This window comes from Podarcis melisellensis, assembly GCF_964234715.1.
Source record: "Podarcis melisellensis genome assembly, chromosome: 14".
Classification (NCBI taxonomy): domain Eukaryota; kingdom Metazoa; phylum Chordata; class Lepidosauria; order Squamata; family Lacertidae; genus Podarcis; species Podarcis melisellensis.
Genome location: NC_138546.1, coordinates 34,451,829 through 34,479,105, shown reverse-complemented (window position 1 = coordinate 34,479,105; position 27,277 = coordinate 34,451,829). Strand labels below are relative to the sequence as shown.

Genomic DNA, 27,277 nt, shown 5'->3' with positions numbered 1-27,277 from the left:
AGGGGAGAGCAGAAACTCTCTGTACTGTTTCAGCTGGTGATTCCACCAAAGGGTTGTTGTTTCTGGAGTTGCTGCTAAAAGGTCAGACCTCTCAGCAGGAGGGAGACGCCTCTTCTTTACTTGCTACTCCTTGGAGCTGTTTCATCAGCACTTCTTTTTCCTCCTGTTTTTTTTTTAATCAGTCTGTAAAAAGAGCAGGAAAGGAAGAGGCTAGGGAAGGAGAAAATAAGAGAAAGTTCAGACTACTCTCACATACCCTCCAACACTGAGATCCAGTGAAGGTACCATAGCAACTGGTTCCTGCTACTATTGGATAAGTTATATACCTTTCAAGTTTATAGATTTCATTAATTCTACAATCAACCTAACATTTCAAAATTTGACTTCCTTCTCCCTCTTTCTGCCATTCCTTAATTATTATTATTTAATATCTTCTGCATATCCAAATTCATTTACTGGTAACTTGCTTATCTACTGTAAATATATACTCTTGTGGAACCACAGGTTATTACAATAATCCTGCTAATTTTTTATCTGTTTACAATTTATCTGTAAATATTCAATAAACCATTTCCATTCCTTCATGAAAAGTTTGTTATCTTGATTTCTTATTCTTCCGGTAAGTTTCGCCATATTTGCATATTCCAAAAGTTTTTGTATCCATTCTTTCTTTACTGGAACTTCTGCTTCTTTCCACTTTTGGGCAAGTAGCATTCTTGCTGCTGTAGTAGCATACATAAATAAATTTCTACCCATCGTTCTGACCGAACACTGAGGTCCAGCTCTGAGGGCTTTCTGGCGCTTCCCTCACTGCAAGAAGCGAAGTTACAGGGAACCAGGCAGAGGGCCTTCTTGGTGGTGGCGCCCGCCCTGTGGAATGCCCTCCCATCAGATGTCAAAGAAATAAACAACTATCAGACTTTTAGAAGACATCTGTAAGCAGCCCTGTTTAGAGAAGCTTTTAATATTTGATGAATCATTGTATTTTAATATTCTGTTGGGAGCTGGGGAAACCCAGCCAGTTGGGCGGGGTATAAATAAATTGTTGTTGTTGTTGTTGTTGTTGTTGTTGTTGTTGTTGTTGTTGTTTTACTGTGTAGAATTTCCCAGTAAGCTTTAACCTTACTACAAGACCACTACAATAAAAAGAACCTTCTTTCTCTTTACATTTCCAACACTTGTTCGATTTTGATTTATTGTTTTTATTTAGATTTGTTGTTTGTTGTTGTTTACTATTGGATAGGTTTTGCTCCAAAGAGGCTGGCTACACTCCCTACTTTCCAGAGGCCAGTCCTTTGCCCAGTCTGCCCAGTCTAAAGCTAGATACCTATTAGGTCCATAAATGACCATATAGCATATATTCAACACAAAAAAACCAGCGACCATTTGTGGTTTACAAAGGACAGCTGGACATATAAAGGGCCCCATTACCTTCAGTAGCTTAGGGCCTTATCAAACCTAAATCCAACCCTAAGCATGTGCAGAGTGCCCATCCTCACGCCAGCGGAGTGTGCCAAAAGAACAGAGAAACACAAAACAGCCCTAGCAAGAGTCAGTCGCTTGACTGACAATATAATGCCGTTTTGGTTACACACAGTTGTAGATAACCATCTCCTTACAACATACAGACTATGCCCTGCTCAAAGGCAAGGGCAAAGAGCAAACTTGCCTGGAACCCAACAGCATTTATCCTGTAGATTATGCCAGAGTCATTCTCACATGCTGAACTAGCTACAGGTGTAGGACAAAACACACCCAAATTAAGCAGGCCACCCAACTTAACCCTTTTTTGTCCCCCCTCCCTCTCTGCATGCACAAACCCTTATACATTAACATCTTGTCCCTGCTGGGCTTCTGACAAAATAATCTGGAGCATGACAAGGGCCTTGATTCATAATTGGCCTAAATTTAAGACAATTTAATTATGAGCACATTGGACGCTTGGCAAATTAATTTGTTTTAATTGTGCCCATTAAGTGTCAGACCAAGGAAGGGGGTGTTTACCCATCGCTAGCCTCTGTGACAGCTGAAACAATGCTACATCTGTCTTCATACTTAATGTCAGTCAGGGCCAATTTCCTACTCTCTGGTATGTTGTGACTGGACCTGTGTTTACTTGTCATGGTTTTTAAAACCCAGTAGACTGGGGATGAGAAACCTGTGTCCCTCCCAGATGATGCTGGACTACAGCTCCCATAATCCCTGACCACTTGCCAAGGTGGCTGAGGCTGATGGGACTTTGGAGTCCAACAACATCTGGAGGACCACATGTCCCCCCATCCTTGCAGGAGATAGGCGGCTTTCCCATCATGTCCTTTTTCAAATGAACCTTGCCTGAAAGAAATCTGTCCAAGAAGAAATAATGTTTGGTGTGTGAAATGGCGGCGTCAAAAGCAAGGAAAACCAGAGGAGAGAAAGAGAAAAGGACCAATGTTCCCTTTGCAGTGCCAGGTAAAAAAATGTCCTATTTTCCTGACCATTATTATTTTTTAGATGCACTCTTCACATTCTGTTTGATGCTGCTTTAATGATTTCTTTTTTTTCTTTTTAGCTGTTTTATTCATTTATTTACTTACTTGCAGTTTAATTGCTTTCTTTTTCTTATGGAAACTGCCCTGGGAATGTGGCTGAAGGGTGGCATCAAAACAACAACAAAATCAACAACAATTTATTTGTACCCCACCCATCTGACTGGGTTACCCCAGCCACTCTGGGTGGCTTTCAGCATAGAAAAAAACACACACTAAAACATTAAACCTTAAAAAGCTTCCCTATACAGTATAGGGCTGCCTTCAGATAAATACTTTATTAAATACCATATTTTTTGCACCATAACAATCACTTATTTCCTCCTAGAAAGTAAGGGGAAATGTCTGTGCGTGTTATGGAGGGTATGCCTACGGGTGGCATGCCTACGGATTTTTCTCCTCTAAAAATTATGTGCGTGTTATGGTCGGGTGCGTGTTATAGAGTGAAAAATACGGTAAATAAAATAATAAACCAAGTAACCTAGAGAAGAGTTAAGTGGCTTGCCTTGGTTTGGATGTGTGTGTGTGTGTGTGTGTGTGTGTGTGTGTGTGTGACCTTCAGGCCATTTGTAGACATTTCTAAGTGGAAGCTTCAAATGTGGAGGCCGAAAAGGACTGAGGGGTCAAGGCCATGAACTTTTGTTTGGAGAAAGTAGCCTTTCTCCTCCCCTTCCATTTACTGGATGTGACCTTCTTTGCCAAGAGGTCAATAGGATCGACTCGATGCAGCAGCCACGCAAGAAAGTGGACCATCTTTCTCTACCCACTCCCTCTCTCCCTCTGTTCTGCCTTCCCCTCCTTCCAGACCACATGCACACCACACATTTAAAGCACACTTACATCTCTCTTTTTTAATACGTCTTTATTAAATTTTATTGCATGTTACAAGAAAATAAAAGAAAAAAAGAAATAGAAACAATACTGAACAATACATATAAACATAAAAACATTTATCTACGCATTTTTCAAAATGTAGATTAGAAAAGAAAAGTGATGAAAGATAGATGAAAAGAAACAAGAAAAAGAAAGAAGAGAAAAAAATACTTTCTATAATCAATAATACCAAATTCATATTTCAAACATTTTCAGTATAAAAATCCTAGTTAAAATATTACATCTCTTTGGGAGTCATGACTCCCCACCCCCCAAAAAAATCTGAGAAGTGTATTTGGTTAGGGATACCGAGCAATGTTAAAAGGGACATGGGTGGCGCTGTGGGTTAAACCACAGAGCCTAGGACTTGCCGATCAGAAGGTCGGCGGTTCGAATCCCCGTGACGGGATTGAGCTCCCGTTGCTCGGTCCCTGCTCCTGCCAAACTAGCAGTTCGAAAGCACGTCAAAGTGCAAGTAGAGAAATAGGTACCGCTCCGGAGGGAAGGTAAATGGTGTTTCTGTGCGCTGCTCTGGTTTGCCAGAAGCGGCTTTGTCATGCTGGCCACATGACCCAGAAGCTGTACGCCGTCTCCCTCGGCCAATAAAGTGAGATGAGCACCGCAACCCCAGAGTCGGTCGTGACTGGGCCTAATGGTCAGGGGTCCCTTTATCTTTACCTTACTGAGCATTGTTAGGAAACCCCTAGTGTCTCCATTGACGGAGTGGCTTTCTCAGGTTCCAGATAGGTGAGATTCCCAACCCTACCTGGAAATGCCTGGGTATTGAAGCTGGGATCTTCTTCTCTGTTTCTTTTTCATTTACCTTTTTAACAAGACAATGAGCTTTCACGGGTTCAGCCTGTAGCTCTTTAAACTAGATAAAAAGTGGGGGGGGGAGAGAGAAGAAAGAAGACGGCAATAATAAATCATGTTAAGCACAAGTGGTCTGCCAGGAGCTACGGCTACCTGTTGCTCATTTTGAAAGCTTTAGTAATGAAGAGGCTGGTTATAATGAACAATTCAAAACAGGTTTGCTACTCCCCCTCTCTTCCAGCTGTTAATTATTTTATTTACTTTGGGCCACAGCAGAACCGTGTTATTCGCTCGCTGAGGAATTCCCATGGACTGATTTGGACGTAGGGTTTAATAGGTCTGAAAGAGTAATAAAATGTATTAGTGTTGGGAGACATGCATCTCATTTTTAAAATGATTCATATACTTATATAATCTCCCTCTCTCCCTCTCTGGTGAATTCATACATCCTTTTTAACACACTAGTATGTTTCTCTCTCCCTTCCCCACTAAGTAATGGAAAATAAATTCAATTCAGTTCACATTTAATGGTGAATCTATGAAACTCACTGTTTCTGGAACAACACATAAACTGAAACACAGCCGTCTTTCAAAATTTGCATTTATTTCCATTTTGCAATACAGCTCTCCAGCCTAGTAATGTCTGCACACATGCATAGACTAGGTATAGCGTTCATAAAAACCTGTTAAGTGAACATTACAGCAAAAAAAGAAAAGAAAAGAAAAGAAAAAGCAGCATTTATATTAGGGAAATTGCATTTCAAAAATTGTGTATATTAGGAGAAATTCACATAAAATGCTGGTGAATTTTCATGAACAGATGTAGAGAATGGAAAGTACAACACGGAAACAATGAGAAACCAAAATTGACAGACTCACCAATTCTTATTCTATATATATTTAAATAAGATAGTTATTTTAGTAATTTCCAGTAAATCACATTGAAATGCCATCAAAAAACCCCACAATAAAATATTATTTTATTCATTTATCCAAATCATTTCTCTACAGCTTCACATTTCCATAGGAACCTGTCTTAAATAACCAAATAGAACATTAGAGATGATCAAAAGAAAGCATTACAAATGAGAATCAGACACAGTAAATATCCATATTTAAAATGGCATAATTGGCCAGAAAACAAAATGTGATTTTAAACATTTAGAAAACATGACAAATAAAAATCCAATATGAAAAATACGATGAAAATTCTGTGTGTAAACATTGTTAATGACTGAGCAAAATAAATGAAATGTATATTTTGCCTACCTTCCTACATGGCAGCAAAAAGTTTCAGATAGCATTAAGCGCAATGTACAACGAGTTCATTTACCCACCTCATTCTAGGATAGCTGACAAGGTGCCCTCTAGATGCTGTTGGACCACAGCTCCCATCATCCCTAGTGATTGACCATGCTGGTTGGGGCTGATGTACGTTAGGGCTCAGGACCACCTGGAAGGTGCTACTACGCTGACTACCCTGATCTAGAGCAATGCACACAATGCAGCTTGCTTCCTTGCACCCCTCAGTTCCCCACCTCCCATCAAGAAAGGGCCTTACTCTGTACTGATTCTGCCTCTCACACTGAGTTGCCTCAAGCAACTTTAGAAAACTGAGAAACGTTACTAGACTCTTCCTCTGAGCAGTGAAAATGCAAACACGCACAAAAACACAATTCCAGGTACCAATGATCCATCACTCACTTTCTCCTGCTGGATAATGAAATTCAAAAATACAATTTTTTTTAAAAAGTGAAGGGGGCATTCTAATAGTTGAAAATGAGCCACTTTCTCATTATACTTGGAAAGATTTCCCTGCAGCTTGACAGCCTGCCTATTGTTGAACTAAAAGATGCTGGTATAATAGAAGTCTTGGTTTCTTTATCATATCCACCCCCCCCCCCAATTTTCTCCCTCTCCCATAACATAATAACTCTTGGATTTTGCCAGAAAAGCTCAAAAGCTTTACTCCCCCTCCCATGTGGCAACCCTAGAATAGGGAAGTGAGAAGGGTCTAAATATGTGAGAATCTATTGCAAGTACTGGTCTCTTTGATGGCCTCATACTTGCCTTGCAACTTTGCTACAGCGACACCAACAATGGCTTCAGGAAGCCGTGGCACGTGGCTATTCCTCAGTCTAGTAGCTAACTGGTGATAATTCCATCAGGCTTACATTTCAGGACTTAGATATTTAATTAATCAATGGAATATTCCATTAGTGTGATAATCAGTTGGCATAGGCTGATCTATGTGTACATCTCAGCTGAGCCTTGCAAATTGATTTCTGATGAAGTTCTAATTGACTGGCTACTCAGGCAGGAACTGGTGTGAATGATCCAACCCCAGCTTCTGAAGGTTCCTGGGGGACAACTCCCCACCCCTTCCACTTGACAGACAATGGGTGGGAAAGTGTGAGTTATGTTCCCATTTATCACAGCAGTCTCTATCCCATGTCGCTTTATGGGCCCCAAGTGAGAGATTATTGCTTGCAGCTTTACGGCAGAAATTCTCAACCGGACAGAGATCCTTGTGGGTCCGCTAGTAGCAGCTTGCTTTTCAAGCAATGGCTGGCCTTTAGCTTGTGTAAATCTGACCCTTTTAATGAAGGTCTCAGGCAGGAGCAGATCTCCGGAGGAGAGGAGGGGTCAGTGTTATTGTCGCATGTGTGCTCAACCTTGTTTGGAATCCCCCACATCAACAAAGATACCAAATATTTGGAAAGCGAGGAGGAAGAAAGTATATTCAGAGAGCCCCTCACCCGCCATGTATTGGCAGCGAGGTGAACTGCTGCATGACGACAGCCTTATGTCTTTATTTATAAAGGAAAAGCTATATAGACTTTTGCAACTGGGAATGAAGTCGGACCACTCTGCCTGGACAGATCGATGTGCAATAGAATTCACACCAAATGTTATTGAAGAACCTGAAAAACATAAGTTGCTCAATGAATGCCAATTCTGGTGTCTGCTGCTGATCATCAGAGCCTTCATTGGTTCCATTATATTTCTCTTACATTCTTACATATTTATAGAGCTGAGAAGAAACCAAGGATATATGGACAGCTGAACCTCAGGAACAGCTTGTTGGTTAAGCAAGCCACAGTGTCAAAGAGGTCCCTGGCAGTTCTAGTTCTCTGTGGCAGATGAAAGAGGCACAGTGAATGAGGCAATGTTGTTAATATTTGCAAGCCTTTGTTGGAATCTTGAGGACATCCCAAGACATTTTGGTTGACTGTCTCCCTACAAAAATGGCATGCCCTATCTTTCCACATACTAGACTGGAAGTTGAATCTTCATTTTGATAAGATGATGGCCTCATAGGAACACAGGAAACTGCCATACAAAGTCAGACCAACGGTCCAGCTAGCTCATGGGTAGGCAAACTAAAGCCCGGGGGCCGGATCCGGCCCAATCGCCTTCTAAATTCAGCCCATGGACAATCCAGGAATGAGCGTGTTTTTACCCAAGTAGAATGTGTCCTTTTATTTAAAATGCATCTCTGGGTTATTTGTGGGGCATAGGAATTCATTCATTCCCCCCTCCAAATATAGTCCGGCTCCCCACAAAGTCTGAGGGACACTGGACCGGTCCCCTGCTGAAAAAGTTTGCTAACTCCTGGCTCAGCACCACCTGGTGAAGGGTCTCCAGTGATCCCCAGCAGGGCTTCCCCAACCCTATCTGGAGATGCATGGAATTCTGCATGCAAAGCAGATACTCTGTCACTGAACTGCAGTGATTCCTCTCTCCTGCAACTGAGGGTGTCAGGCTAGTTTAGTCTAGTCAGAGCATGCTGCACGACAGACACAGATCTATCCTCTTAACAGAGGGGAACCACCAAAAGGCTCAGGAGGAATGGCAGGCAGTCCTACCAAGGTTGCTCCTCCTGTGCCCCAGGATCTGCTTTCTGCGGCAGCTGTCTAACCCTGCCTAATAGGACGGAATGGCCCTGCACAACCCACAAATTATTTCCTTATGATTCTGTTGAAGAATACTGGGGGGGGGGGGAAACTAGGCCAATATCCCATTTATTCCATAAGGTGTTGTTCTAGGTAGCCACGCCAGTTTGTTCCATTTTTTTTCAGTGTGCAAGAGAAAAATTAACAGCCATTGTAGAATTGTGTTCCATTTAATGTCCTATTCATTCTAACTGAACAGGGGACCAAGGGCATTCAAAGGGCAGTTTGCTGGCGATGCATCATCTTCAGGGGAAACTAATATTCTTTTTTGGACTGGATATAATTTTATGAAGAAATCAAATGGATTTAGTGAAAAATAAAAGGGGGGGAATAGATTCTTTTCTTTAACACAAACAAGCAAACTCCATATAATAATCTAAAGTGCTAGCAATCCTTTAACTGTATGTGTTGTGCTCAGTAATAGCTTTGAGAATGAATGTGGGGGGAGGACCATTGCCGATAAGTGCCCTATTATAAGGATTTGAAAGGGGTTGGGGTAAATCATATGTTTCTCGATCCCACAATCTTGCCCTACCATTTTTTTAAAATATAATTTTACAAGAGATGGAATTAAATGTTTTCTTCGAAAATATAAAGGCTGTTGTTGGAAGCAATGATGCTCTCCTTCTGAACATTACTGTGAACTGGATCGCAGCATTGAATGTGTGGCTCTCACCTCCCTTTTCTACGGTTGCGGTCATGTCCCTGCTTTCCCATTCATGGAAAACGGAAAACAATCCCTCCAGAGGGCCTCCCACTTCGATCTGAGCACCATCTCACACAGCGAAGAGGTGAAAGACTGAAGATGGACTTTCTGACTTCCTTCTTTGCCTTTTCTATCCTCTCATTCCTGTTCAATGATACATTGATATATTTCTTCCAGATGAGTCAATTGCCTTGGATATATATACTTGATCCTCTGCTCACTATTTATTAGTTTCTTTTGCATCTGCTTTCCTTTTTTATATTGTATTGCAATACTGAAAACATTAATAGAAAAAAATATTGCAAAGAATAAAGTGGTATAATTATGCTTTAAATATACAGTGCAGATATTGGCTACATACTCTGATGGTTCAGCACCAATCAGCCAGAGTCCAGAGGCACCATTTCTAGTGATCCAGCCTCTGGTGAGCTTTAGGATTACACTGCAGTTGCCTTATTTTTAATGCATTTGTTTTGATTTGGTGGAATCTCCCCGCACCCCACAGCAGGGTTTGCTGAACTTGATAGCAGATGGGCAGAGCATACTGTGACGGAAAAAGCCTGCCCAGTGTTCAGCAAGTTGCAGATTTCCATATCCGTGCATATTGGGGACTACTAGGTGGTGGTGGTGGGAGAATTTAAATGTCACTACAGTATTAAGGTACAAGGCAGAAGTGTGGCAGAAGGGGAAGGTGTATTTTTATACTAGAGCCTCACACGTCTACTTGACTCATTCCAACGGATACAAGAGCGAAAATGGGCTTTGCTTGACACCCCTTCAATAACGCTGCTGACAGCGAATGTGTTCATTGTTGCACACTTTCAGTCTGATACAATGCAAGTTAGATTTTGTCGTGCATTACCCAGTGCCTTGATTTTGTTTCCCTGCCCTGAGGTTAAAGATAATGGTGTTTGACAGGAGACCAAAACACAATGGAGAAGAAGGAAGCATGAAAAAAGCAGCAGGGTGAGAGGAAATCAGCTCAGATGAAAGAAGAAAGGACCCAAAAGGCTTGCAACACCATCTATTTAAAATACTATGATACCACTTTAACAGCCAAGACTTTCCTTGAAAGAACACTGGGAGTTGGAGTTTGTTAAATGTGCTGAGAGTTGTTAGGAGACCCCATTCCACATCCACAGATACAATTCCCAGAGTTTCTTGTGAAAGAGGATTGATTCTTAACCACTCTGGGAACTGTAGATCAGCCGGGACATAAGTGAATGACATTTCCTCTAATTTACACATTTCTGCAGACATTTCTCCTATTTTAGTACATTTTTGTATATTATTTTCAGCAGTGTATTGTATTTTCATGTACACTTTATATAAGTATATGCATTTTTTGTACATATTATTCGGCTAGTGTCCAGCTCTGCAAAATTTTGAAGGATGCTGTTTTGAGAGGCATCAATTAGGTTTACATTTAAATGTGAACTGAGTAAGATTTCTCCTTTATCCCTACTCTTCATTGTACTCCTATGAATAATAATTAAGTGTGTTCATTGGATATCCAAAGTTTGGCAAGACTGCATCAGCTCAGCTGAAACTAAAATGAACATTTGATACCCCCTCCAGCTACCAAAGTCTGCTCTGCGAGCCCCCAAGTATGTGTGTGTGTGTGTGTCTTTGTGTGTTTAAGAGATGAGGAGAAAAGCTTTCCCATGCAGATTTTTGTGCAGATTTGAAGATAAACCTAAGTCCCATGTCTCCATGTTTTAAAACAACTTTCCTTGGGAAGAATCCAGCATTTCCTCCCCATCCACCCTCCCTTCCTTCTAAATGGCAGTTTATTAGCCTAGCTAATTAACTAGTAATCAGTATCTTGCTCACATCTAATCACAGGCTGCTCACACCTTTGACAGAGAATGGAGGGATCACAGCAGATGCACCGATAAAACTGTAATTAAACTGAGGAGGACAGATCATTTAGATACAAACACCCCAATCTTGTAATTTTGTTTTTGCGGTTCAGGATCTCTGAGATGCTGACGGAACTCCCAAGCCTGTGTGAACTTCCATATTCATTTTGGTGATAGTTATGGCCCAGGTGTGCTAAGGGGTGCAAAATGAGCTTTGGTCTGGGACAGCTAGAAAATTAATTGACCCAGTGCCACCTGTGGGCCAGGTCAGGCATTGGCCAAGGGTTCCAGAAGCTGAGAAGAGCCTTTACCAGCCCTCCTCTGATGCTACCACTCACCCCCTCCCTGGCCACCTCCAGAGGCATTGCAGCGCTGAATAGAGCCAGTGTGGTGTAGTGGTTAAGAGCGGTAGTCTCCTAATCTGGGGAACCGGGTTCGTGTCTCCGCTCCTCCACATGCAGCTGCTGGGTGACCTTGGGCCAGTCACATTCTCTGAAGTCTCTCAGCCCCACTCACCTCACAGAGTGTTTGTTGTGGGGGAGGAAGGGAAAGGAGAATGTTAGCCGCTTTGAGACTCCTTAAAGGGAGTGAAAGGTGGGATATCAAATCTAAACTCTTTCTCTTCTTCTTCTTCTAGGTGGCAATGTAGCTTTTGAATGGGAGCCAAGCTAGCTCCCATTGCCAGTGACCGCCCTCCATGTTTAATTACCGCGAGTACATTGGCCTGGCCTATAGAGCTATGAATTTTTTAGCTCAAGTACGGGTTTCCCACACTCGGGTCTCCAACTGTTTTTTGACTACAGCTCCCATCATCTCTAGCTAGCAGGACTAATAGTCAGGGTAATGTAGTCCCCAAACAGCTGGAGACCCAAGTTTGGGAAACACTGCTCTAGTAGGACCGGGATTATATCTTTTGTAGAACTATAAGCTGGGTCAGTGCATTTGGGGGTAATGTGAGCAGCCGCCATCAAGCTTGACTCCCATTCAAAAGTTCCCAGTCAGTGTCAGAAGAGTTGCTGATGACAGGAGGGAAGGAATGTCAGTTCCAGGCAGTTGTAACCTGAGCTGTTTCCCCCAGTCCAGTCTGGGGGCAGATTCAGTGCTTCATCCAATCTAGGACAATCTGTGCCTGACCTGACCTGGATCTGGGAGCCAAGTTGATTTAATCAGTGTTTCCTTCTTGGTTCTGGCATTGGAACAGCAGGCCTGAGAGAGAGGACCAGAGGGCTACATTTGGCCCCTGGGATGGCGATTCCTCATCCCTGATATACCCTTCGTCTCCAATGACTACATTCATACGGGGATCACCACCAACGTCAAGCCCATGAGTCTTCTGTAACAAGCAGGTTTATTGCAAATACACACCCACACCATCAAATGCAACAGAGAGTTTGTGCTTCTCAAAGCCAGCTAGAGCATCTGTATGTCACTCGGAAATGATGGGGCTTTTTCTGAGCACATTCTCGATTTACCCATCTTTTCCTAGGATCATGTTCCCCTAGGATGACGACGATTTGACATGCCAAGATTGCTCCCCCCCCCTCTCCCGGAAGCATCACCATACTGAGATGTGTTAAAATGAGACACTGCATTAAAACACACAAACGCACAAAACACCATCACATGGTGACCCGAGAGTTTTTCTCCATCTTCTTGCTGTTTTTGCCAGCTGGAAATAATTTTCACAAGGGTTAATAATTGTCCTGCAGGGACAACATGTTCCTTTCAGATGAAATCAGGGCCAGGATAGCAGTTTGACTTGGGTGAGCATATTGCAATGTGTGGGTTTTATTCTTCTTCTTGTCTCTCCCCCCGTCCCTTTCTTCACAAAGATTTATTTTTAAATAAGATAGCCGGCATAAATTGAGACACAGATGCTGAGAAGAGCAGTACTAAGAAGATCGGTACAAATGGAACAGCAGTTAGTTCAGGCATTTTTTGACCACCAGTAAAGTGGATTCTTCTTTCCTTTGGTCACACCAGCACATTTCATGGTGAGACTGGTAGGAGTTGCTGCTTGTACACATTCTACCCTACTCATAAATAGCATGTACAGTCTTTTAGTGGCTGTGAATCACAGCTTTGTGTTCTGACACTCTGGTTGTGATACTTTTTCTTTTCATCTGACCTGAATGCTCCTTTGCTGTGTTGAAAAATAGAGGACGGTAAAAACACAACAGTTTATGGGTTATGTTGTGCATATAAGATGCATGCAAGGTCTTGATTGCTCTTTACTAATAAATTATGCTCCAGTTCTTCAAGAATAGATACAAACGTAGGCAAAATCGCTTAAACACTGCAGATGGGGCCCAGAGAGAAAATAAATCCTGATAATGATTTACTGGGGAAATGGTACAAAACAGTATATAATTGGTGGAGAAAGGAACTAGGAGGTTTTGTTTTTCTTATGTCAGGCATATACATAATAGGGAGGCATTCAGCCAAACATACAGAGGGAAAACTTCCTCAGAACTACACAACCAATCAGAGCATATAGTACTTCATTGAAGATCATGCCATTTTGTCTGGTTGCCAAGCAACACCTCTACCTGTCACCCCTCTCTTGGCTGGTTGAATTAACCTTTACATTACAAACTGAATGATCCCTACTGTTGCACTTCCACCAATGTTTCTGGCCTCTACTGGAAGTGGTTCCTCACTAATATCAAAGTCTGATCCAAGCATGAGAAGTGGGGATGAGAGGTGTGATGAGTGGGATGGAATGACAGAAATGATTTCAGAAGTATCCCTTACATGAAGAAGCAATGAAACGCAGGAACATAGAAAGCTGCCTTGCCATTGCTCTATCTGGCCTAATGCTTTCTACTTTGACTGGTAGCAGCTTTTGGGGATTTGATACAGGAGTCTCTCCCAGCCCTACTTAGAGATTTCAGGGATTGACCCTGGGATTTTCTGCATGCAAAGCAGATGCTCTAACACAGAGCTGCAGCCCTTCCTCAAAGCCTAAATGTTCAGCTCCACACATAACTTAACTTGCTCTGAACTAAGAATGATGGCCTCTGTTATGGAGACAGCATCATGCTCCATAGTTTGTTAGGAATCAGACAGCTTGAGTAGTCAATGTGTCTCAGGGTTTACCCAAATTCCAAGTTTCTGATTTGCCACTAAGTTGTCACTGAGATACTCTGATGAAGCATGGCCTGGTGCAGGTCAGGCAGTTGAAAATCAGGACCATGGAGAGTTCACTGTGGAGAAAGCTTTAGGATCAGGTGGGGCACTGAACTCCTGAGAATCACTGGCCTGGAACTGACTGTTGCTTTATATCCTTGTCCTTCTGCCAAGGTGAAGACACTTTTTTGTTCTAACAGACTCTCGGGAACTGACTGGTTTTAAGGAAAGGGCTGGTACTGTGATGTTTTTATTTTAATGATCTGTATGTGCATGCCTACACACACACACACACACACACACACACACACACACACACACACTTCTATTAATGTTTAATTGTTTTTGTGGCCTTGAATAGCTGCTCAGAAAGGAATGTGACTCTCGGGCTATAAAAGACTCCCCACCTCTGGCCTTGATATTACTGTACTAGATGGACCAAGAGATCAATTTGTAATAAGGCTGTTTTCTAGGTCCTTAAACTCTGGAGGTTCCCATAGAATTCCAATACCTTATTAGCAAGTTGGGCATCAGACAAACTCTAATGGGCCAAAGACCTGCCTCTTGTGGAATATACTAAGCAGTCTAATACTGGGCCAAATGACTGGTTCTTCATGATCTTCAGACACAACTTTCCCTTCCCTTGCTATCAGGGAGAACTTTGCCAACCTGAGTTGTCAGAGAATGAACCTGGGACATGATATGAATCATGAGATCTGCGCAGCTCTGCTACCGCTGAGCTGACTCCTTACCAATGCGTCTGCACAGCCACATTTCACAAACTCGCCAGGATGGTGCCATTGCCATATTTTCTTGAGTTCCCTGTCCTAGTCTTGGAAGTCCCCCAAAGCCAATTTGAAATGGTTTTTGCAGCAGGATCAGAGAGCCGAGTCTGGGGGGAATCCCAAAGAAGATTCATTGTGGGCCTATTATTTCACATCTTGTTTTATCCCCTTGTTTTATTGCCATATTATTAAATGTCTGCTTTAAGGGCTTCTTTCTCCCCGAACATCTTCCTTTTTTGCAAAAGTATCTCTCTCTCTTTTGCCACTGACTTTATTACTGACACACAGGAGAGTGCAGAGCAAGACAAAATGTTTCTCTAGAGAGCAGCGCCATGGAAGAGAGCCTCACTTGATTTCTGTGTAATTCATCCGTAAGTTCTTTTCGTGAAGCAAGTTCACTGTGGAGGTTTTATGCGAGGCAGCCATGAAGGATGCCACCATTTTATTAATTATGCCCCCCCTCTCTCTTTTAAAAAAGAAATAATATACCATTTGTTTGGCTCCATATTCCAAGGTGTAGATATGGGGTTGTCCAAGTATTCCTCCATATCTTCATCTGACCTTCATTCCTGACAATACTGGGACTGATAAATTTGAAGTAGGTGGGGTAAACTTCTATTGCGGGGGTTCTTTGAAAACGTATGGCAAGTGTGTGGGAATCCTCATGCCTATAGGTCACATATGACCCTCCAGGTCTCCCTAGCTGGCCCCTGGAATGCCCCACAGGCCACACCTTTCACTGCTTTGCATCTTCATAGAATAGAATTGTAGAGTTGGAAGGGACCCTGCAGATTAGTCCAGTGTTTCCCACACTTGGGTCTCCGGCCGTCCCCCCTCCCCGGACTGCAGTTCCCCTCATCCCTGAACACAGATCCAGCTGGTTAGGGATGATGGGAGTTGCAGTCCAAAAACAGCCAGAGACAGTGGTGTAGCGTGGGTTGTCAGCACCCGGGGCAAGGCAAGTAATTTGCACCCCCTAACCCGTGGATTTGCACCCCCTAACCCGTGGATTTGCGCCCCTAACCCTAACCCCCAGATGTTGCACCCAGTGGGGCCGGCCCCCTGCACCCCCCACGCTATGCCACTGGCCAGAGACCAAACATCTGGGATGCACTGAGTCCAACCCCTTGCAATGCAGGACTATGCAGCTGTCCCATACAGGGATTGAACTGGCAACCTTAGTGCTATCAGCACCACAGTCTAACCAACTGAGCTATCCAGGCTGACCTTAAGACCTTTTGTCTGGTGGGAATGTGTCCTGGGACTCTGATAATGCATCTTGCTTGTGTGGGCGGAGATTAGAGATGGTTGTGTGAGGATGTGTAGAAGCTACCCTAATGCACAAAGATAACATTCACATTAATTGCTCTTCTCACGTTTACCTCTGACTCCAGACAACACTGGCATGTGGCGCACAGGCTGTAAAACCTCTGACTTAACAGTATTATGGGATGCTACAGAAGCTGCCTTAGAAAAAGAAGACAGTAAAAACAAGGGGCTAATCTGTGGTCTTCCCAATGTTAAAGGTAAAGGTAAAGGTGCCCCGACCATTAGGTCCAGTCGCGGACAACTCTGGAGTTGCAGTCGCTTTACTGGCTGAGGGAGCTGGCATTTGTCTGCAGACAGCTTCTGGGTCATGTGGCCAGCATGACTAAGCCACTTCTGGTGAACCAGAGCAGCGCACGGAAACACCGTTTACCTTCCCACTGGAGCAGTACCTATTTATCTACTTGCACTTTGACGTGCTTTCGAACTGCTAGGTTGGCAGGAGCTGGGACAGAGCAACGGGAGCTCACCCCTTCGTGGGGATTCGAACTGCCGACCTTCCAATCGGCAAGCCTAGGCTCTGTGGTTTAGATCACAGCGCCACCTACGTCCCTTCCCAATGTTACTGGACTGTAATCCCCAAATAGCATAGCCAACAGGACTAGTGGTCACAAATGATGGGAGTTGTAGTCCCAGAACATCTGGAGGGCTGAGTTTGCCTGTGCCTGGTGTAGGGCTTTATAGGTCATAACCAGCACTTTGATTTGTGCTCAGAAGCAGACCAGTAGCTATTGGAGCTGCTATAACAAGGGAGTTGTGTGCTCCCTATAGCCAGCCTTGGTTATTGGCAGGGCTGGATTTAGGTTTGATGAGGCCCTAAGCTACTGAAGGTAATGGGTCCTTTATATGTCCAGCTATCCTTTGTCGACAACAAATTGTCACTGTTTTTTTGTTGTTGAATATATGCTATATGGCAATTTATGGACCTAATAGGTATCTAAAGCCATATAGAAATGAGCAACCCAGTGATATTTTAGGGTGCAGGCTAGCAGGCGGGGCCCATTACTTACATCATAGGGGCCTATACAACACAAAACACTGTTGCTGTATGTAGGTTTTATTTTATTTGTTTTTTATCTTATATTTTGGAAATGTACATCCAAGTGTGTGCTTTTCTTTCTTTATTTTTTAGGGGGGCCCAAGAGAGTGGGGCCCTAAACCATAGCTTGTTTAGCTCATTTGTAAATCCAGCACTGGTTATTGGAGATGTAATCCATTCATTTGAACACATATACGTACTCAGATAAGGCAAGTGGCAAAACTAAGTTCAAGTCGCGAGTGAAGAATCTGCTCAGTTGGTTGTTAAGAATGTTCTGACTGCTGTAACGATGGCTCCATCTGACTTCAACCTATATATAGCCTTGCAGAATGCATGGTGATAAATAATAGATATTTTAGCACTAAAATAGAAAAATAAAATCTTTTTTTAGTGCACCAGCAGAGAACCACAGGAACAATATGCAACCTTATAGATTTGGGGAGGCATTCCCTACACCATCCCCAGCATCACACCTTCAGGATTTATAACTCATCAAATTTGCTTGCCCCTTCTTGAAGTAGCAGTTCTGCGGGTAGCATACGAGCATGAGAGAGGCCTAGTCTACAGGCAATTCCCGTAACAAGTCACGCTCCCACAGAAGTGGAATTTGGGGAGCCTTGAGGCAGGAGTTCTCCCCTTTCCTGCAAAAGCACCTTGCTGGAAACATTTCAAAACAACTCCATAAGCATTTTAGTGCCGGTCGCAAAGATTCTTCATGGCCGTAAACCTTGGAATGGTCTATAATTACACACGATCTGCCCACTATGGAAAATTGATACTTACATGGTCCACTGCATTCTGTATCCTGGCGATGCAGTCTAAATGCAGATCACACATCCCCACTGGAATGGCCACAAGCATCATTCCAGAGAAAGAAACTTAAAACAAAGCAGTGAAAAAATTCTTCATTATTCTTTTTTAAACAGCCAGAAATGGCTTCCATTTAACTTGAGCCCATGCAAACTCTTGGTTCTACGACTGTTAGAAAATGGCCTCTAAAACTCTCCATGTTATTTGTGGGCGGGAAGGTGGGAAAGGGGGTGGATTTTGCCAACTCTTCTCCAGGGGACAATTGAAATTTTCCGGTAATTAATCAGGAGGAACTAACACCATCCCCCCCCTCCATGGCCAGAAAATTATTTTAAAGAGACATTTTGGCTGACTTGATGTTCAACAAAAACTCCGTCATTAGTTCCTACTGGTAGATGAAGGAAGCCATGTGCTAATATAGGAGAGCTGGGAGTGTCTTTGTTTCCTTCAAACAGTATTAAAATAGTATTAAAAAATAATAAAACTGGGTCCATGGCTGCACCTAACAGTCACAGATGGCAAAACCAAGGAGGGCATTTTGTTGAATCTTCTGCAGGAAAAGACTGAGATGCTCTAACAGTTTGGCAGCAGCGGGGGGGGGGCCTTTAAAAATTCACATCATCCCCATTTGCTCCACAACTAGGGTGAGAAGAACAAAAATAAGAAGGGGCAGAACTCTGTGTGTCGTGAACATGTTCCTGCACCAGCTTTATTCAGGTGTCAGTTCTGCAGCTCTTGCAGGGAAGATGGCGGCAGAGTCAACCTGCCACAGCCTGGGAAGTATCCTGATCACTTTGACTGTTAAGCTTGTGTAGAAGTCAATCAGCATCACTTAACATACTCAGACTTACATGCTGAGCAACTTCCTTGTAGCTCTCCCAGTAGTCTTGCCCAGAGTTGAATAACAGTGCATAGGCTGAACCTCTTCCTGGCGTCATTTAGGTCAGGAGTGTCTAACTCGTGACCTTCCGGATGTTGTTGGACTCCAATTCCCCTCAACCCTAGACAGCATGGCCAATGGGCAGGTATGGTAGAAGTTGTAGTCCGATGGCCTCTTGTGGTTTCCTTAGCTCCATCTCCAGAGATCCCCTTGGTTGCCCCACCCAGTAGTCAACAGCTGCTGCCGCTGCCCCATAACATCTGGAATGTTGAATGCAGTATTTAAAGGGCCCTTAGCCATTTCTGCAGATGCATACTCCTCCATGACTGTAGAGCAGAGTCTGGGGATGTTTGGAGAGACAGGCTGGGGTAGTGAAGAAGGGACTGCTGAGGGTGGGGGGTGGGGTGAGTGTTTGGAATCAAGGCATCTGGTTGGCCACTGTGAGAGCAGAATGCTGGACTAGGTGGGCCATTGGCCTGATCCAACAGGCTCTTCTTATGCTCTTAATCCAGACACAGCTGCCCAGGGACTGAATCTGACCTGGTGGGGGAGGCAATAGAAGTATGCAAATAGGAGGCAGTGGTGTGCATTCATGACCTCAATATGGTTGAGGTCATGGCATGAGGACATGAGAGTATTGCCACATTTCCTGATGTGCCTGATGTCAACCCAACCAAGCAAGGAAAGAGTTAGAGGAGAGGCAGTGAGGAAAGATGTGGGCGATGAACAGAAGCCTGGGACAGAAACAAAGGCAATTACTGTAATTGAACAGCTACCTATCAGCAGGCTGACACCTCATCAGTGCCTGCCGTGAATGACAGGTAAATACCTTCCCCTTTTGACAGTTTAATTAACCAAAATAAATGGGGCACTGGGAATTATGAGGTTTCTTACCAGAACATGTTCCCAAGGAGACTTGAGTCCCCTTCTTCCCTTCATTTGTTTGCCTCTCTTCCCATAACAGTCATGGGGGTGTCTTTGCTTGTAAGGAAACCACTCCATTATTGGCTAAGGAGCGCCAGTGTGAGGAAGGCTTGGAAGTCCTTGTGGCCCATATGGTGGTGGTGATGAAGCCTCTGGGAGTGATTGGCTGAAATGTGCTGATGTCACAGAGATGAGAACAGGCAGGAAGGTCTCTGACTGCCATTGGTGGAGCAGATCTGTTCTTTGAGTGTGGCAGGAAAATCAAACGGTTTTGGGAAAGCTGCACATTGGGAGACTCCGACAAAAGGAAGTACTTATTCTCACAGAATACCGTTACAACTATGGAATTTGGTTTCACAAGAATGACCACCAGCTTGGCCAGCTTTAAAGGGGGATTAATGGAGGATAAAGCTACCAAATGCAAACAGATTTGCTATACGGTGGTACCTTAGGTTACGAACTTAATTTGTTCTGTAGGTCTGTTCTTAACCCGAAACCATTCTGAACCTGAGGAGCGCTTTTGCTAATGGGGCTTCACGCTGCCACTGCGCCGGCAGCACGCGATTTCCGTTCTCATCCGGGGGGAAAGTTCACAACCAGGAGCAACTACTTCCCGGTTAGCAGAGTTTGTAACCCAAAGCATTTGTAACCTGGTGTACCACTGTATATACTTGGTATCTGTAGTAGCAGAAGTAATATGCCTCTGAATACCAGTTTCTGGGGTTGGCAGGAAAGAGAGTGATTGTGTTGTGCCTGTGGACTTTCCACTGGTATCTGATTTACCATCCTGTAATGGTCAGGGGTCCCTTTACCTTTTTTTAAGAATAGAATGCTAGACTGATTCAGCGGGCTCTGATCCAACAGGGAACCTCTTACATATGGACTATGTAACAACTCCCAGGGGGAAGGCTGTCTTGGGATGTAGGAAATGTTGAACTAGACCATCTAGCTCAGGATTGCCTCTGAACACAAGTTGCTAGGGAACATGAGTGGGGAAGAGGTCTGTTGTGCTTCTGCCCTCAATGTGGGTTTCCCAGAGGCATGTGGTTGACCGCTGTAAGATGCTGGATTTGATGGCCCGGTCCAACTGGGCTCTTCCTATATTCTTATCTCCTCCAGTTGCTGTTGAACTACAACTCCACATTGGCCATGATGGCTAGGGCTGACGGGAGTTGGCATCAAACAACATCTGGAAGGCACAATGTTGGCTACCCTGGTTTATATCATTGACCGCTAACCTCAAGGCACAAAACTTTCCAATGGGATCTGTTCACAGATACAATTGTAATCACAGAGCATTGAGTAACAAAGTAATGTGGAGATGGCTTTAAAACAGGATTAGACAAATTCATGCAAGTAAATGCTATCACTGGTTGGAGGCAGTAGGCTTCTGAATAGCAGTTGTTGGAAACTGCAGGAGAAGCAAGTGCTCTTGTCCTCAGGTCCTGCTTACAGGCTGACCACCGTGTGAACAGGATGTTGGACTAGTTGAGTAATCAACCTGATCCAGCAGGGCTCTTTTTATGTCCTTTTGAGCATGTGGGCATACCTGACTTGTGTGATATTCAGTGGTCTGGACAATACTTAGTTCTTTCTTCCAGTCTCTTCTTTTATCTCCTGCCTTCCCAGAGCTTGACTATCTGGCTTTCTAATTCAGACATCTGTTAATTATATTTGCAAAGATTTCCGTTGTTGCAGGAGGACAGAGCTGTCTTCCCCTTGCTCCCCCAGCTAACGATTTCTCTCTTCCTTGGTTATAATCTCGCCATTGAAGCTGATTCTGTTTGATCTTCTCATTGTAATGCAGTCAGGGGAAGCAAGTCCAGAAAACAGCCCTCTTTAGAATTAAACCGTTTTCGTCTAATGTGATTACAAATGGTTGTTAACCCTCCTAACCACATGAAGGAATTGATATTTAGGGATGCGGGCTGAATGGATGCCCCTCCTCTGCCAGGTGTCATTTCAACAAAGGGTGCCTGTTCTAGCCCAAACAATTATCCTCCCCCCCTTCGCTTCTCACATCAGGGATGGGAGGTGGAGGGAATGGAATAATGACTGGAGAAAGGAAAGGCTATAATGCTTGAGAAGCTCTTAGAAGCTGTGACCCTTTATGGTGATGCTGGGTGAACATTGTTCTAATCTTTCTCATGTGTTTGCTGGAGGAATCCTCTTCAAAAGAGGATCTTGTGCTCCCCAAACAAAATATTGTGGGGGGGGGGGGAGCAGTGTGTGTCAAGGGACCATGAGATGGAGTAAGGAGATCCAGAGTCTGCAGGGGATATGGTATCCCAACCTCCTTTGCAAGATGTCGAGGGCCCTTGCTCAGAACTGAAGGAGGAGGCCGAGCTGCCATTGAGCCCATATGATTATTCAAAGCACAGAGTAAAAAAAGGTAAAGGACTCTTGGACGGTTAAGTCCAGTCAAAGGCAACTATGGGGTTGTGGCGCTCATCTCGCTTTCAGGATGAAGGAGCTGGCGTTTGTCCACAGACAGCTTCCTGGGTCATGTGGCCAGCCTGACTAAACCACTTCTGGCACAATAGAACACTGCAATGGAAACCAGAGCACACGGAAATGTCGTTTACCTTCCCGCCACAGTGGTACCTATTTATCTACTTGCACTTTGATGTGTTTCGAACTGCTAGGTTGGCAGGAGATGGGACAGAGCAACAGGAGCTCACTTCGATGCGGGGATTCAAACCGCCGACCTTCTGATCGGCAAGCCCAAGAGGCTCAGTGGTTTAGACCTCAGTGCCACCCACGTCCCTGTTCCAAAGAATAGAACCAAAGGTCATGAGGCCTGCCACCATGAAGCCTGCCACCCATGTGCTCTACTCATGAGAGGCTCAACACATGTTCCTGTTTAGAGTCCTGTTTATACTTCAGGAAGCCTAATGGTTTGCTGCCACAACACCTCATCTTGCTTAAATTTCAGTGGCTTCTTAGCTGGACAGCTCCGCTTCTGCCTCGGACACTGCCCTTACCTATTGGACAGCTCCTTGGTCTTGCTGGGTAAGTGAGAATCTACACTGCATAGCCTTGATGGTGGGGACGGCACACCTCACCTCCTGAGCAATGTAACAGCTTTAAAAGAGCTGAAGTGTGGTGGGAAGAGGTTTGTGGTGGGAAGCTAGTGTGAACATTTAAGGAAAAGGGTTAAGGTCATTGTAACAATATGTGGTTTCCTAAGGAGTGCAGAGTGCTGAGAGAGATTGCAGCCACTGGTCGCTGGATGCAAGTATCTTGTTTTCTGTGCCACCAGGTTAGCTCATGATGTAACTGGCCTGGTGCCCCATGGTGCCACTGTTGCAGAAGATCAGAAGATAGTACTGCAGCTGCCTATCTAGCAGGGATCAAATTATGCGAAGCAACAATAGAGTCCCACCTGGTCCTATAAAGCTGCTGGTTCTTGTGTGGCTCCTTTGAGCAAATTATCAGTCAAGTGAAGGCTGAACTTTCTATCCTTGTGTATGCATTTGGGAGATAAACATATGGGCTTGTCAATCACAACTGCACTGAAGATGGGAGGAGTGCAATAAGTATGGAGAAGGGAAGTGCAGCCTGGAAGAATTTCTTGCAATTGGATAAGGTGTTTCAAGTGTGAATTCCCCTTCATCATTGGTTTCCCAGGTTGCCCTCTCCCTAAAGGGAATATTGCCTTTATTCTTTTTCTAAATGTTTTTTAATTCTTTTTTTTTGAAACCTAAGAGTTCCCCACCCCTGCTGCCGCCACCGCACAATTTCTGTTCTCATCCTGAAGCAAAGTTCTTAACCTGAGGTACTATTTCTGGGTTAGCAGAGTCTGTAACCTGAAGTGTCTGTAACCTGAAGCATCTGTAATCCAAGATACCACTGTATTATTATTATTATTATTATTATTATTATTATTATTATTATTATTTAAGATGCTAAGCTCGTGAACCATGATCTAATCCAGCAAGACGGTCTGTAACATTCTTAATTCATAGGTTTGGATCCTTAAGATTACAGTATCCAAATTTGACCTGTTGATGGAGAGAGCTTCATCTTCTGGACAGGAGCAAGCTTTCAGACTGGAACCGGAATCCATCAAGGCACAAGGCAGCATCTGGGCAAAGGAAATGATAGACAGTGGGGCAGGGATATGGAATTTGCAGTCCTCTAAAAGTTGTGGGGTTCCTACTCCCATCAGCCTCAGCCAGCATGGCAAATGGTCTGGGGTGATGGGAGTTGGTTGGAATCCAGCAACTTCTGAAGGGTCACAGGTTCCTCAACCCTGCTCTAGAGCAGTGTTTCCCAACCTTGTGCCTCCAGCTGTTTTTGAACTACAATTCCCATCATCCCTGACCACTGGTCTTGCTAGCTAGGGATGATGGGAGTTGTAGGCCAAAAACATCTGGAGGCACAAGGTTGGGAAACACTGCTCTAGAGGTTGTTGGGCTACAGCCCCAGCCAGGATGACCAATGGTCAAGGGTGATTGAGGTTGGAATCTATCAACATCTGGAGGGCCACAGTTTCAACATCACTGAAGGTGGGGGTGCCCACAGAAGCCCCTCTTGACAATGGGAGCCTGTGGAAGCAGGAAATCTTGTTCAGAGATGCCTGGGGTGCGTGCGCATACATCTGTGTGCGCACATGAGGCACTTGAAACATAACTTGAAACAGTTGAAACAGTAAGTGCCTTGTCGATGGCTCCTCTTTTTCTTCACGCTGACAGCTTGACAAGTGAGCAGGAAAAATGAAGTTGGTGAAGGAAGAAATGCTATCAGGAGTTCCATGCTAAAAGGGCAGACAGGCCAGATTGGAGGGAAATGAGAAGCTGTCTCGGCTAATGCAATCATTTATCACATAATCTCACCTGGCGGTTGGGTAAGGATGTTGGCATGCACAAGCATTAATCCAGAGGTAACCAATGGACCTCACGTACACAGGCTTTCCCCCCCTTGAGCTCACTCACTCTGTCTGAAGTGTTCTTCTATAATGGCTTAGCTTGCTTATGATGGGGGAGGCTGTTCCTGCATGCAAGGGGCCAGGGTCTTGAAAGGAGCATTCTGCCACTGGACCTCATCTACCCTTCTTCCTAGGCTACAGTTGAATACCTGCAGTCTTCTAGACCACAGCCAGTGTGGCCAATGAGCAAAGACGATGGAAACAGTTATTCAACGTCTGGGGGTGAGGAGGACACAGTTTCTCCATCCCTGCTCATGGTAGCTTGCCAGCTGTCCTTCTTTGAGGAGCACCTCAGTATTAGCTTTGTCCAGGGAGGGGAACTGCAGTTCCATATTGGCCTATATAGTTAACGAGCGCGTCTAGGGTCCACAATTTAAGTATCTTGATCCTCCTGCATAGGCCAAGTTGGTTTTGCAGGGTTAGCTGGCCTACCCTCTTCCTATCTCCAATTCAGACCACCAACACTTATCCAGGGCCGGCCCTACCATCAGACAGAGTGGGGTGGCTTGTCTCGGACAACAGATTATACAGATTATAGGAACACAAGAGCTACCTTCTATCAAGTTGGACCACAGGTCCATCCAGCTAAGTGCTGTCTACACTGTCTGGCAGCAGCTTGTCAGGGTTTCAGGCAAGGGACAATCCCGGTCCTGTCTGGAGATGTCAGGGATTGAACCCAGGTTCTTCTGCATGTAAAACAAATGCTCTGCTACTGAGACGTGGCCATTCCTCCAGATTCCATCTGCTGAAGTGTATAAACACATGGGTTTTCAGTCACTGCAAATGTAAATATTTATGCTGTTTTTGTCTCTGCATACACACAAGACTCTTGGCTGGAGATAAGGACCTGCATCTCATTCTAATCTCAACTGGCCAACAGATTAGGAATAATCACACCATTGATGTCCTGGGACATAAAATCACCCCAGGCTTTCGAATGTAAATACTTCTTTCAACAAAGGGGGAGGGGGAGAGAGAGAGAAAGTGAAAGGGAAAGTGGTCGGGGGATGGGGATTGCATACTGTGGGATCTATTGAAGCTTGAGAGAAAAGGCCAAGTAAATGAAAAGAAAGAAAGAAAGAAAGAAAGAAAGAAAGAAAGAAAGAAAGAAAGAAAGAAAGAAGCATGCACAGATTTACTGAGGGTGGGAAAATGGAATGCAGATGATAAAGGTATATGGAAAAGACCAAACCAAACCTGTCCTTTCAGCATCTAAAATGCAACAAAAATTTAAGATATACTGTGGGAAAGTATCTCTGCGGGAGTGTTACACATTTTAGTTTTATTGTTTTTTAATTGCAGATTACTGTTGGGAAACATTGGGGCTTTGGCCCTATCTGCACCATACATGCAAAGCTGGATAGCTCAGTTGGCTAGAGCGTGGTGCTGATAGTACCAAGGCTGCAGGTTTGATTCCCGTAAGGGAGAGCTGCATATCCCTGCATTGCAGGGGGTTGGACTAGATGATCCTCAGGGTCCCTTCTTACTCTATGAATCTATATCGCTTTAAACAGCTTTGCTTTCTTGCTCAAAGAACCCTGCGAACTGCAGTTTGCTAAGAGAGTTGTTAGGCGACCCCCCCCCATTCACCTCACAGAGATGCAATTCCCAGAGTTCCCTGGGAAGAGGGATTGACTGCTAAACCACTCTGGGAATTGTAGCTCTGCGAGGGGAATGCGGTGGGGTGTGTGTGTCTCCTAACAACTCTCAGCATCCTTAAGAAGCTATGGTTCCCAAGATTTTTAGAGAGAAGGTGTGAATGCTTAAAGTGGTATTATAGCTATGGCTACAATGATGACTTTGCTTATATTGCTTTGCCTTGCCTATTCTGCATGCATTTTTCTTTTTGGAAGTGATTTTCTCAGAGGTTCCTTTGGGCCTGCCATCGAGACCCCTTTTAAACCTCGTCTCATGCTGGATTTACAGCTTCCTTCCACCAGCGGTTGGGGTAATATACTATAGAGACCCACAATGCAAATGGCCTCAGCTGTGGAATGCACTGATGCAGCAGCAAAGGGATTTGTTCTCTGCTCATATTGCATCTCGGTCACATTTTGCTCTGCCTCGCCATGTTTCGGCCCATACAACGGACTGGATCTCTAAGGGATTATAAACATCTTCCATCAGAGATTATATCATTCACTGAAATGTACTCTCTTTCTGCACTTAAAGTCCCACAATCTCACATACTGGGCTTTTGACACTGCAAATGACCTGATTTCAAACTGAACATCGAAAACCATGAAAGTGGGTGTGTCACTCAGCTGCTACCATGCTGTGGCTTCCAGAAACTAGTACATGATGGGTATTACTTGGCTGAGAACTGTGCTGCGAAATGCAGAGAATTCAAGTTTTGAAGGAAGGCTGTGCTTCAGTTTGCATATTGCTTTGGAAAGTGTGAATAAGCTAGACTTAATTTACCTTTCAATGTGAACTGAATCAAATCCCCCCCCCCACCATTTCTAATATCACTTTTGCACTTGTCCATACATGTTAGAGCATCAATTTCTTCTTTTTTAAAAGCTACACAAAATTGGCATTTAAATTTGTTTATCACAAAATGCATATTCAAATGGACGCATTTCTAAACATATTTTCTCCTAAAATACAGATTTGCAAGCTGCTTTTGGGTTCCTTTGTCGTGCCAAAAATTGAAGCACACAAATCAGAAAGGTGTGGTATTTGAAGGATAATGACTTCCTGATCCACACATTAC

General features: G+C 44.1%; 1 long non-coding RNA gene across 2 annotated transcripts; it reads right to left on the bottom strand.

The window, feature by feature from the left end:
* Positions 1–12,212: 12,212 nt before the first annotated feature.
* Positions 12,213–19,745, bottom strand: LOC309356964. Of its 2 annotated transcripts, XR_014162968.1 has the most exons (4): positions 19,602–19,745; positions 17,801–17,895; positions 17,208–17,338; positions 12,213–12,876 (listed from the first exon to the last, which is right to left on the bottom strand). It is a non-coding gene; the product is annotated as an uncharacterized lncRNA (long non-coding RNA). The 2 variants fall into 2 exon arrangements; XR_014162969.1 differs by lacking the exon at positions 17,801–17,895 and having other exon boundaries at positions 17,208–17,378.
* Between the last annotated feature and the right edge of the window lie 7,532 nt (positions 19,746–27,277).